Below are 12,174 nucleotides of genomic sequence, written 5' to 3' on the forward strand. Positions count from 1 at the left end.
CTTTAAGTAAAATGAGCCAGCTTAAGGATTTAAGGTAGTTTCCCTCCAGGGCCCGACTTATCTTTCCACCCTGTATAGCGGCAGTAATATTACAGACGCAAAAAGGCCGTCTTTACGGTGACGACACGTGGAAAGTTCCACGGCCGTATAACACACCGTCGGCCACCAATCATTTATTCAAATCTCGTGGTACAGAAAATGCATTTCAAATTTCGTCGTTCTCGCTGCTCCAGTTGGAGTTGACCGCTATATGACGGCACCGCTTTCCTAGGAAACCATAGCTTTATCAAAGACATATTGTAACATAAAGATGAATAAAGTCTAAGAAAAAACGTGCCTCGGAAATCAAGAAAAAGTCATTCTCGAATAGATGGCGCACACACCTTTAGCCTATACTCGGCTAGATGGCGTGACGACCGTTTCATATTTAACAATTTTAACACAAAGATATCAGTGAATGAACATGGGTCAAAATGATATATAAATAATAACAACATTTATCCATATATATTCATTTTTTGATAATTTTATACGTGTTTATTTGTGTGCTACTCTGCAGCGGCGCCACCATAATGAATACCAATGAATTATATGGTGAAATGATGTACCTAAAAGGTACATCATGTACATATAATGTTTATGGCCGTACCTGTGATAGGAAACGAAATAATCGGCATTGAAAGTGGCGCCGCTGGGGAGCATACTCCCCAGCGGCGCCACACAGTACTCATAGATAGAAATGATATTAGCTATTTTTTTCTTATGTAAATTGATGTACTAATGCTGTTTATTACGTACCTATTGAAAAAAAGAATTATTTTGCATTGATTAGTGATTTTATTTACATTTTAATTCCGCATTCCGCCTAAACGGTATGAGTTGTAAGAGAGGCGCGCGGGTGAGCGAGATGGAGATAGAAATTCTTCCCGCGGGACCGCGCTCCCGCGGCCCGCTCCTGTTTTCAGTAATAAATACTTTTGTTTTTGCTTTCGTTATGTTTCTGTGTCTGTACTTCTGTATCAAAAGGAAAATTTAATATATTAAGTACGTTGTATTTTTTAACCGACTTCCAAATGTAAAAGGAGGAGGTTATCAATTCGGTTGTATGTTTTTTTTTATTTTTTTTATTTTTTTTTATGTTTGTTACTCCATATCTCCGTCATTACTGGGCCGATTTTGAAAATTCTTTTTTTGATTGAATGTATATGCATACAGATTGGTCCCGTTTTTGTCAAAACCCAGTTCTGATGATGGGATCCATGAGGAATCGAGGGAACTCCTCAAATCTTAAAGGCATACATATAGTGATTTTTGAGTTTTTATCAACAAATCAAGCATATACACCCAAAAAAGTGACATTTGATGAAGTGGAACTGCTGATGATGATCAGAACGGAACTCTTTAACGACGCATAGTTCACGGTTGGCGATTTGTCCTCTTCGTTATGTTTGTTAAGCAAGTTAAGTTTTTAAGCCACATTTTTGTCAAGCTCGAGTTCTGATGATGGGATCCATAAGGAATCGAGGGAACTCCTCAAATATTAAAGGCATACGTATAGATTTTTTTGTATTTTCATCATAAAATCAAGCATTTACATTAAAAACTGTCGCATTTGATGAAGTGGAACTGCTGATGATGACCAGAACAGAACTCTTCAATGACGCATGGTACACGTTTGGTGATTACGAATTTCGATTTTGACTTGGACTGGGACCCGGACTCGGACTCATACCCGGATCCGGTTCGGACCCGGATCCGGTTCGGACCCGGATCCGGTTCGGACCCGGACCTGGACTCGGATTCGGACCCGGACTCGGACCCGGACTCGGACCCGGACACGGACCCGGACTCGGACCCGGACTCGGACCCGGACTCGGACCCGGACTCGGACCCGGACTCGGACTCGGACCCGGACTCGGACCCGGACTCGGACCCGGACCTTGACCCAGAAAACCACTATGATACCTTTACTAAATAAACAACTATGATTACCTACCATAAAATTAATGTAGGTATAAAGTACGATGATGCCAATCTTACTAGCCCCTCCCGCTTAAACTACGGCATGCGCCATTAAGTGGGTTAGGTTAGGTTTGAACTGCGATCCTCACAGAACCGAACAAGGATTAGGTTAGGTTAGAACTGCGAGCCTTACAGAAACGAAATGCTACTTGAAAAGTGGGTTTGATTAGGTTCGAACTGCGATCCGCACAGAACCGAACTGCTGTCTGAGGAGTGGGTTAGGTTAGGCTAGAACTACGACCCTCATGGCTCCTCTTCACGATGGGCCAACGCCGGCCACTCCAAGGGACGCATTTATGCGTTAGAGGGAGCAAGTGATATTGCTATCTCATTCTACCGCAAGGCTGCGTCCCTTGGAGTGGGCGGCGTTGGCCCATCCTGTAGAGGAGCTATTATACAGAAGCGAAATGCTAGTAGAAAAGTGGGTGGTTTTACCTCCTTTTCTACATAGTGTACCATCTACAATAATCTTTCATCGGCCCCCATGGAAGTCGGTTTTTTTTTCTTAAAAATTATTATGTTTAAAAGTATATAATTAATAGTAAGTTATTTGAGTTATTTGTTTTACAAGGGGGCAAAGTTATTGTTTAACCGCTCGTGCTAATATCGATACCCGAGATTGCGTAAGATCCCAAAATTGAACCACGAGCGTAGCGAGTGGTTCGGAAAATGGAATCTTGAGCGTTGCGAGGGTTTCAAAGCACGAGGGTTAAACAAAGTTTGCCCCCGAGTGAAACACAAAAATTTTCACCACACCAACCAGAAGCAAATATTAAATGTAAAATATCAAACAAAATCAAACCAAATCTAATTCAAACGAATGTTATTAAATATTTATCATCCAAAGTCATCATTTAAAAGTCAATTCTACCAGCAAACATAAGAAAACAAATCAAAATTTGCATTTGATTACTTTGCCTCACATGTGAATAAAATGCAACTTTGCTGTTAGTTTTTGAAGTGCAAAGTAAGCCTTTCCGAGCTGGTGTGGTGAAAATACTTTTGTTTTTGCTTTCGTTATGTTTCTGTGTCTGTACTTCTGTATCAAAAGGAAAATTAAATATATTAAGTATATACGTTGTATTTTTTATGATTAAAAGTATATAATTAATAGTAAGTTATCAAATTGCACAACGGGACTTAATCGCGTATTTAAGTTCGCGGCTAGAAGATGTTGATGTCAACTTGAGCCAGTCTTCTCCGAGACCACGGGGACAACGCCGTCCTCGAAACGTCGAAGGTAAATCTTAAAACTTAAATACCCGATTAAGTCCTGTTGTGCAGTTTGATAATGTTTAATAATCGTGAAAGTTTAAATCAGTAATAGTAAGTTATTTGTTTTACAAGGGGGCAAAGTTGAAAAAGTTCAGAAAACATACATGACTCAGAAAAAAATATCTGTGATCAAGTGCTCATCACACAAACCTTCTAAAGTAGAATCCTGAGCGTGATGAGGGATTCAAGTGTTAACGCCCAAGACGAAATAATTTTGATACCGTGTGACCCATACTGCTTTTCACATCAACTATGAGGAAACTAAAGATTCTTAGTGTTGACACAATCTGATGCTTAAACAGATTATTTAAGCTAATAATGTAAAAATTGTGTGCTAGAACAGAAAACTGTTACTTTGATCCCTCCTTGTAGGGAGGAAAAGTGCCAGTTTGACCATCCTAACAGGGAAGAAAAAGCTCTTTTCCGAATAAAATAAAACATTTTTCACCACACAAACCCGAGAAAATATGAACTGTAAGATATCATACAAAATCAAATCCAAATGAATGTTATTAAATATTTTCAGCATCACACCATCTTGAAACAGGCTTACTTTGCACAAAAACGGCTAGCAATGTTGCACTTAATAATTGCTATCAGTTATTCACGTGTGAGGCAAAGTAATCAAATGCAAATATTGAATTGTTTACTTTTTTTTGCTGGTAGAATTCACTTTTAAATGATTTTTTGGGATGATAAATATTTAATAAGATTAATTTGAATATGATTTGGTTTGATTTTGTTTTTATTTTTTTGGAATCATTCGCTTGCTCGGGTACCAATATTAGCACGCGAGGTTAAACAAGAACTTTGCCCCCTAGTAAAACAAATAACTATTTTTCTTTTTACAGACCATAGAAGGTAGCATCCTATAGAAGTGGTGTGCGCGTTCCTCCGTGAGGGACAAAACATACGCAATGTGACAATATTAAAAACACGTTTTAACATTCCTGACAATATACCAAAAACAATCTACGTAATTCGGTCGGGTTATTTGTTGCCCACCATAACCCATACTGAATTTATGGTGGGGAACAAACAAAAAGTGAGACTGTGCCAAGGACAAGCAATAGTACCGCTTTCTCTGCTACTCCTACTGAAAGTTCTATAAGTGTATCTCGTTCAGTCATTTGGCGCCTCCCCCGTTTCATCTCTATATTATTGTACCTCTATATTACAGACACATAAACATAACGAAAGCCAACACAAAAATATAAATAAGTTCAAAAATTAAAACCAGACTACTGAAAATCACAATGAAACAACATAGAATTCTCATCTGAAACTATCATACAGAAAATGTAAAATTCACCACACCAGCTCAGAAAGGCTTAAGTAAGTACTTTGCACTTCAAAAACTGATAGCAAAGTTGCATTTTATTCACATTTGAGGCAAAGTAATCAACTGTACATTTTGAGTTGTTTTCTTATGTTTTCTGGAAGAATTGACTCTTAAATGATGATTTTAGATGATAAATATCTAATAACATTCATTTGGATTTGATTTCGTTTAATATTTTACATTTAATATTTGCTACGGGTAAGGGTTGGTGTGGTGAAAAATTTTGTGTTTCCACTCGGGGGCAAATTTTGTTTAACCCTCGTGCTTTGAAACCCTCGCAACGCTCAAGATTCCATTTTCCGAACCGAACATTTTTTCAATTTTGGGATCTTTTTCCGAACCGAACATTTTTTCAATTTTGGGATCTTACGCTATCTCGGGTATCGATATTAGCACGAGCGGTTAAACAATAACTTTGCCCCCTTGTAAAACAAATAACTTAAATAACTTACTATTAATTATATACTTTTAAACATAAAAAATACAACGTACTTAATATATTAAATTTTCCTTTTGATACAGAAGTACAGACACAGAAACATAACGAAAGCAAAAACAAAAGTATTTATTACTGAAAACAGGAGCGGGCCGCGGGAGCGCGGTCCCGCGGGAAGAATTTCTATCTCCATCTCGCTCACCCGCGCGCCTCTCTTACAACTCATACCGTTTAGGCGGAATGCGGAATTAAAATGTAAATAAAATCACTAATCAATGCAAAATAATTCTTTTTTTCAATAGGTACGTAATAAACAGCATTAGTACATCAATTTACATAAGAAAAAAATAGCTAATATCATTTCTATCTATGAGTACTGTGTGGCGCCGCTGGGGAGTATGCTCCCCAGCGGCGCCACTTTCAATGCCGATTATTTCGTTTCCTATCACAGGTACGGCCATAAACATTATATGTACATGATGTACCTTTTAGGTACATCATTTCACCATATAATTCATTGGTATTCATTATGGTGGCGCCGCTGCAGAGTAGCACACGTTTATTTTGAGTTATAGTCTACATAGTCGTTTAACGATAGATGGCAGTAAATTTACAGTGACTACAACATTTACTATGACAGGACCGCTCTATACTATCTATTCTTTTTGGCTTTATTGACTATGTGCGACGTAAATGGTGGAGAAAATATTAGTAATAACTACGTTCAGCGTTGGAAAAACAATACTTTCATGGGATTGCATCGGATTATTTGAAAATTGTCAGGGTGTCTTTACGGAAGTGTCGACCACCATAAGATACTTTTACACGGCACATTTGGTTCTGTAATTTGGAGACTTGTTTAGACATTTCCATTTTTTATAAAAGTCAATCAAAAATGGCTGACATGTAATTTGACACGCAGATAATTAATAATCTGGGAAAAAATATATTTATAGCCGGTGAAACAAGTTTGTCAGTAGAAAAGGCGCGAAATTCAAATTCTCTATATACAGGACAATAATTCGTCGCGCCTAAATTTTTTAAATTTTCCGCTTTTCTACTGGCGGAAATGGTTTGACAAAAGTATAATTAGCTCGGAGTTAAACAGTAAGGTTGGTGGGGATCGGATGGTTGGCAGCTTAACGATGTTACCCTAAATCCCAAGCGGAAACTAGTATGGTATGATTGAGTAAGATTAATGTATGTATTTATTTGCAGGGCCGTATCTGGTGGCGGCGGCGCGGGCGCAGCGCCGGCCGCCAAGCTCAACGGCGAGCCGCGCGCGCCGCACCAGCCGCACGCCGCGCACGCGCCGCACGCACCGCACCCCAGGGCCACCTTCCCACCGCACCACCATCACGTGAGTCCTCTACTCTACCATAGCCTGAACTCAATGTCGAGTCACGCGCCGCACCAGCCGCGCATGCGCCGCATGCCCGAGACCCATCCACCGCACCACCATCACATTAATACCACGTTTTTTTAGCATTAGAAAAAAGGAAAACAATCTTGACGTTTTTTTTTTACTGTCGTATAACTCGTATTCTAAATCAGCGGTCGGCAACCTTTTAGCAGCGAAGGGCCACATAGTAGTTAACGGAGGTGACACGGGCCGTACTTTGTTAATATTTATGACTTTATGAGACATTGTCGTTTGTCACTACTGTTCAATTTTTTTAGCATTAGAAAGAACTTGCAAGAAGGTAAGCGATCTTGACATGTCTTTTAATTGAAAAACGCTTTTTAAAAATCAAAAACGATTACTTATGAAAGCAGAAGAATATAAATGATAGTATTAGATTCATAATTGTTACATACAGGGTGATTCATGAGACGTGAGCAGGACTAATCCTACACACTCAGTAACTGATAATTGATCGATCACCGTAGTATTTAGGTGAAACAACCACACTTTTTCCTATTTTTTTACTTTTTGGTGAGGGCAAATTTAATTCTCTACAATCTTGGTCACCCTACAACACCTAATTAATAAACATAAAACCTCTTTTACCGTAATGATAGCATTTTGATTACGAAGAAAATGAACTGTCAAACTAGGTGAGATACGAGTTTTCAAAAGTAACCAGACCGTGATGACAGTGATGACATTCAATTTGACACAGAATATCGGTAGTTTGGTATTCTAATTTTAGGGTGACCATGCATGTCGTAAATAAATTAATAACTTTTTTTTTCAACACGACTACAAAATTAAAGTTAAACTCACTAATACTGATACGAAACAGTTGCTTATAATTTACGAAATGCGCAGTGTTAGTCCTGCTCACGTCTCCTGAATCACCCTGTATTTGCCGTAACTTATTTTTAAAATGTGTTTTTCAATTTTTGTGTTTAAAAGACACATCAAAATTGTTTACCTAATTTCTAATGCTAAAAAAAACGAAGTATATTACATACAAAATAGCCAAGGAGGCTCTCGGGCTGCAAGTGACAGGTTCACGAGCCGCATGCGGCCCGCGGGCCGCAGGTTGCCGATCGCTGTTCTAAATGATGAAATCGAAAAACTTAATTTGAACTATTTTCGGGATTCGTAGTCTTTAATCATAACTTTTAAACCACACATTATATTTTTATATTTTCCTAAAGTTAAATACATAACTATATATAATATGTTTGATTAGGTTTAAAATCATATAATGTATTATTTGCAGAACCCCGTACCACCGGCCGAGGGGCCACGGCCACGCCACGTGCCCGAACCACGACGGCAGGACGAGGTGCAGGTAAGAAATCTTGATGAAAACGTTCGTTTTTTTAGCATTAGAAAGAACTTGAAAGAAGGTAAGCGATCTTGGCACGTCTTTTAATTGAAAAACGCTTTTTTAAAATCAATAACTATTACTTATGAAAGCAGACGAATATAAATGTTCGTATTAGATTCATAATTGTTACATATATGTCGTAACTTATTTTTAAAATGTGTTTTTCAATTAAAAGACACATCAAGATTGTTTACCAAATTTCTAATGGCAAAAAAAAACGAAGTATAACCGCATCCATTGCGTATTATAAATTTATTTGTCGAAATAGTTGTATTTTTTATTTTTTTATTTGGGACAAATAACAGTAACACACAGGGTTTAGGCACAGAAATTAGGGGTAATTGTACAAAAGATCCCTATGGGTCGAAGTGTATCCGCAAGGGCCCCCGAAAATAATAAGATAAGAATAAGATAGGCACAGAAATAGAGTACAAAAAATGTGAGACCAACAACATCCACAGATTAACTAGATTTACCTACTGATAACTCTACTATATAATTAACCCTTTAACCGCCAGAGTCTGATATATAAGACATTACATATCCAGCTCATTTCGCCACAGTCTGATAAATAAGACAAAGATCTGATTTGTTTTTTACAGCACATTTATAACTCCCGTAACTATGCCAACCTTACTCATACTCTGCGTGGTATAATTACTGTCGGTGGCGACACGAGCACGCTCGATCAAAAATTGCTGGCGGTTAAAAGGTTAATTATTTATTTATTTCACAAAGGATACATTTTATAAAAAGTACAAAACAAACTAAAACCCGTTCTGAGCCATGCCGGGTACAAAGGTCCCCATCACACTAGCAGCGTTACCCCGCTATATGGCGATGGAGACCTGTTGGACAAGCCGTAACGATATGAGCCACACTTTTTGAAAACTACGGTTACTATCGTAGGTACTTATCGAATTTAAGCTGTTGTGAGACACACTAACATTGTATAATTTTACGGTTTAGACTCACTTGTTTTTAGTCACTCGCGCGACATGTTTCGGAGAGCCTAGGTCTCCTTTCTCAAGCACCAACAGTGCGAGCAGCGTTCACGACGGCCGTGTATCGCGTACGACCTAGGCTCTCCGAAACATGTCGCGCGAGTGACTAAAACAAGTGAGTCTAAACCGTAAAATTATTCAAAATAGGTACTTATCGTTTGAAAACTGTGTGTTATTTCAGGAGTTGCGCAAGTTCGGCGCGGAGTTCAAACTGGTGACGTCACCCGCGCCGCCCGCCGCGCTGCCGCCGCCCGTGCCGCAACCGGTATGGATTCTTTTTCTGAAGTGAAAACTTCTTTAGGGGCGCTGTGCACTTTTTGTGATGGGGAAAAATGTTAAACTCGCGACAGATCACGTGACCGTAAGATTCGTAAGACGTAACACGAGCACGTGACCTGATCAAAAAACTGTTGCAATGTCATTGAGTTTTCACTTCTGCCGGCACTCCCGGAGTGCAACCCGTTTTTTTCTTAGAAAAAACTATCCCCGAGTATGATAGCAAAGCTAGATGCTACTATACTCTGTATCTTTAGGTATTTAAATAAAAGTAAACAAATAACTTGTAAATTTTCGGGTAGTTATAACATTTCTTAGTTAACCAACCAAATACAAATCCGCCTGGATCTGTCACTGAACGACCTGACTTTAACATACATTATTTGATAGTGTAATGTTTTCATCTACCCTCAACTGGCTTAAGAGCCATTTGAGTGTAGATTTAGTTTACTTTTATTTAAATACCTAAAGATAGACTATAGACAAGTACTATTAATTTTTTTAAATAAACTGCGTCATAAATTTTTTTGAGGTAATCATTCAAACGGTTGTCAAATTCAATGTGAGCGTTTTCTTCGAATCTACATCTCGTAACCTAATTGAATAAATGAATATTGAAGTAGTTCATTAACGAATATACGTTTGTTATGTACAGAGTGTGCCGCCGCCGGCGCCAGCCACGCCGGAGGTGTCCGCCAACGCCGGCGCCGTGTCGGAGCCGCACGCCAAGCGGCCCAGCCTGCCCAAGCACGAACCGCTCCCACACCACAAGGTAATATAATACTCAATTAAGCCCAATCAAAACTAGCTATTATTTTCTATACTGGCACCTATTTGGTACAACTTTCATTACTATATAACCATATTTTGCACAACTTTCATTACTAAATAACGCTTAGGGCTCATTTAGATGACGCGAGAACTCGCATGCGAGTTTCATTACATTGCGGGATTTGGTCTGTCGGTTGAATTGGACGTAACCAACAGTCCGCAATGTAACTACGAGTAAAATCGCATGCGAGTTCGCGCGCCGTCTAAATCATCCCCTATTCATAAAATATTAAAGGCCTGATTTAGTTATATGTTTTATCCCTTTCTTACAAATACAGAAGTCAAAATGACAGAAAAACAGAATCGATCCATAGCTAATTCAGGTCCGTAACGCGTTTATAAATAACGCTATAGGAGTGTGCATTCGGGTCATAGTTCCTATGTGCTACAAATCATATGAGATAGTTGTAGTAAGTTAGTAAGCATAACTAATTTAAATCAGACGTACTTGTAACCTGTAAAGCATTCGTCTTTCTGCAGTGTTTTACACGCATCTAAATCAAATCGATGTTTAAAATTTACTTATTGATTTTTCGAATTCACCCGATCTACCGAAATGTTGGTGTCTTATATTATATTACTAATTAGACCCCCTTCACATCGTATAAAGTCCAGAAACCAAGACTTGAGTATTTCTTTATTTCAGTTATATTATTATCATTACAGCACATAAGGTGCTACTTTACCGTCCTAGGGCAGGATAAAGGACGATACGTGCCTATGTCAAAAATTTAAAGGGCCATTAATACCATTATGTACTGTAAAACGTCGTACAATACACGTGCGAAAAGGTAATTCGCAATTCGTGTCGTGTAATTTATCGCCAATCGTTTCGAATCCCGTCTTTTCCGCACTCGTATCGTAAATAACTATATTCTTCCTCGCAAGCGTATTGTGTATTGAAGAAAGTCGTATGAAACGCGTGCGCATCGGTCATTACACACATCGGCTTTCTTATTGCGCAATATCTCCTCGTGTGTAATGACCAACGTAGCACACCTCGACGCTTATCATTAACAGTGGCACAACTCAAAATGAAATGCTATTGCATTTAATATTCTATCTTTTACTGGTAAGATTTAATATCGAATGGCATTTCATTTTGTTTTGTGTCACTATTCATGATAACCTCTTGGGGTTCAACGTCCTAATACTAGTACAAATTACCTCCAATGAAATTTAAATCTTAATGAAATGGAATAGAGTAGCTTTTATTTTGTTTCGTTCGATTTTGAAACAAAACAAATTCAACTTTATTTTCTAATACCTACCGTTGATTCAAATTCGATTGTCTATTTTCCTTGTACGGTGGGCCGCTAGAGGATAAGCAACGACCTGTATCACGATGTACTACTATAGCACTTGTTATGATTCCAGCCCCCGGTGGCCCCGGTGGAGCCGCCGCCGTCGCCCCCGGGCCCGCCGGCCGCCGCCGCCGCCGCCGCCGCCGCCGCCGTCGACCGCGTGGCCGTCAGCGCCGCCACGCTCAAGAAGTCCACGCTCAACCCCAACGCCAAGGAGTTCAACCCCGCCGCCAAGAGCTTCGCCTCGAGGAGCCCCACTACGCCCAACCCCAGCCGGTATGTGTTATAATACTAAATAGTAGGCTACTTATCCACTCAACCGTCCGACCCGCGAGACTGTTTTCCTGTCAACCGTCCGGGTTTTTTTAGCGACGCACGCCCCGCGCAGCGCATTCACAACTTTCTACAAAAATTATAACTACACTGCCATCTAAATTTTTTTAGAGCTAACTATTTAGTTAGGCTACGTTGTCGCATCAAGAGAATTAGTAAATAATGCCTAAATATTCTGTTAGATGGCACGAAATCAAATGTTTCTTCCACCCCTTTGAATAGTAAGGTTCCCGCGGATGATCAAGAGCATATTTTTTTCGAATACTATGCTATCATCGGACAGTCAAGTGGATAAATAAAGTAAATATACCGGTGAGACGAATGCCTAAGAGCATATTTTTTTCGGATACTATGCTATCGTCGGACGGTCAAGTGGCTAAGTATGTAAACACTTTATTGTACATAAGACAGGTTAAATTACAATGAATCAAATAAAAATATATAATATACAAAGGCGAACTTATCCCTATAAGGGATCTCTTCCAGTCAACCTTTGAGCAATTGAGAGTAAATTAAAACAAACATGATAGACAAACGAACACCATGTACAAAAAAAAACTGTTATGTA

The sequence above is a fragment of the Cydia fagiglandana genome, chromosome 20, assembly GCF_963556715.1.
Source record: "Cydia fagiglandana chromosome 20, ilCydFagi1.1, whole genome shotgun sequence".
In the NCBI taxonomy this organism is placed as follows: Eukaryota; Metazoa; Arthropoda; class Insecta; order Lepidoptera; family Tortricidae; genus Cydia; species Cydia fagiglandana.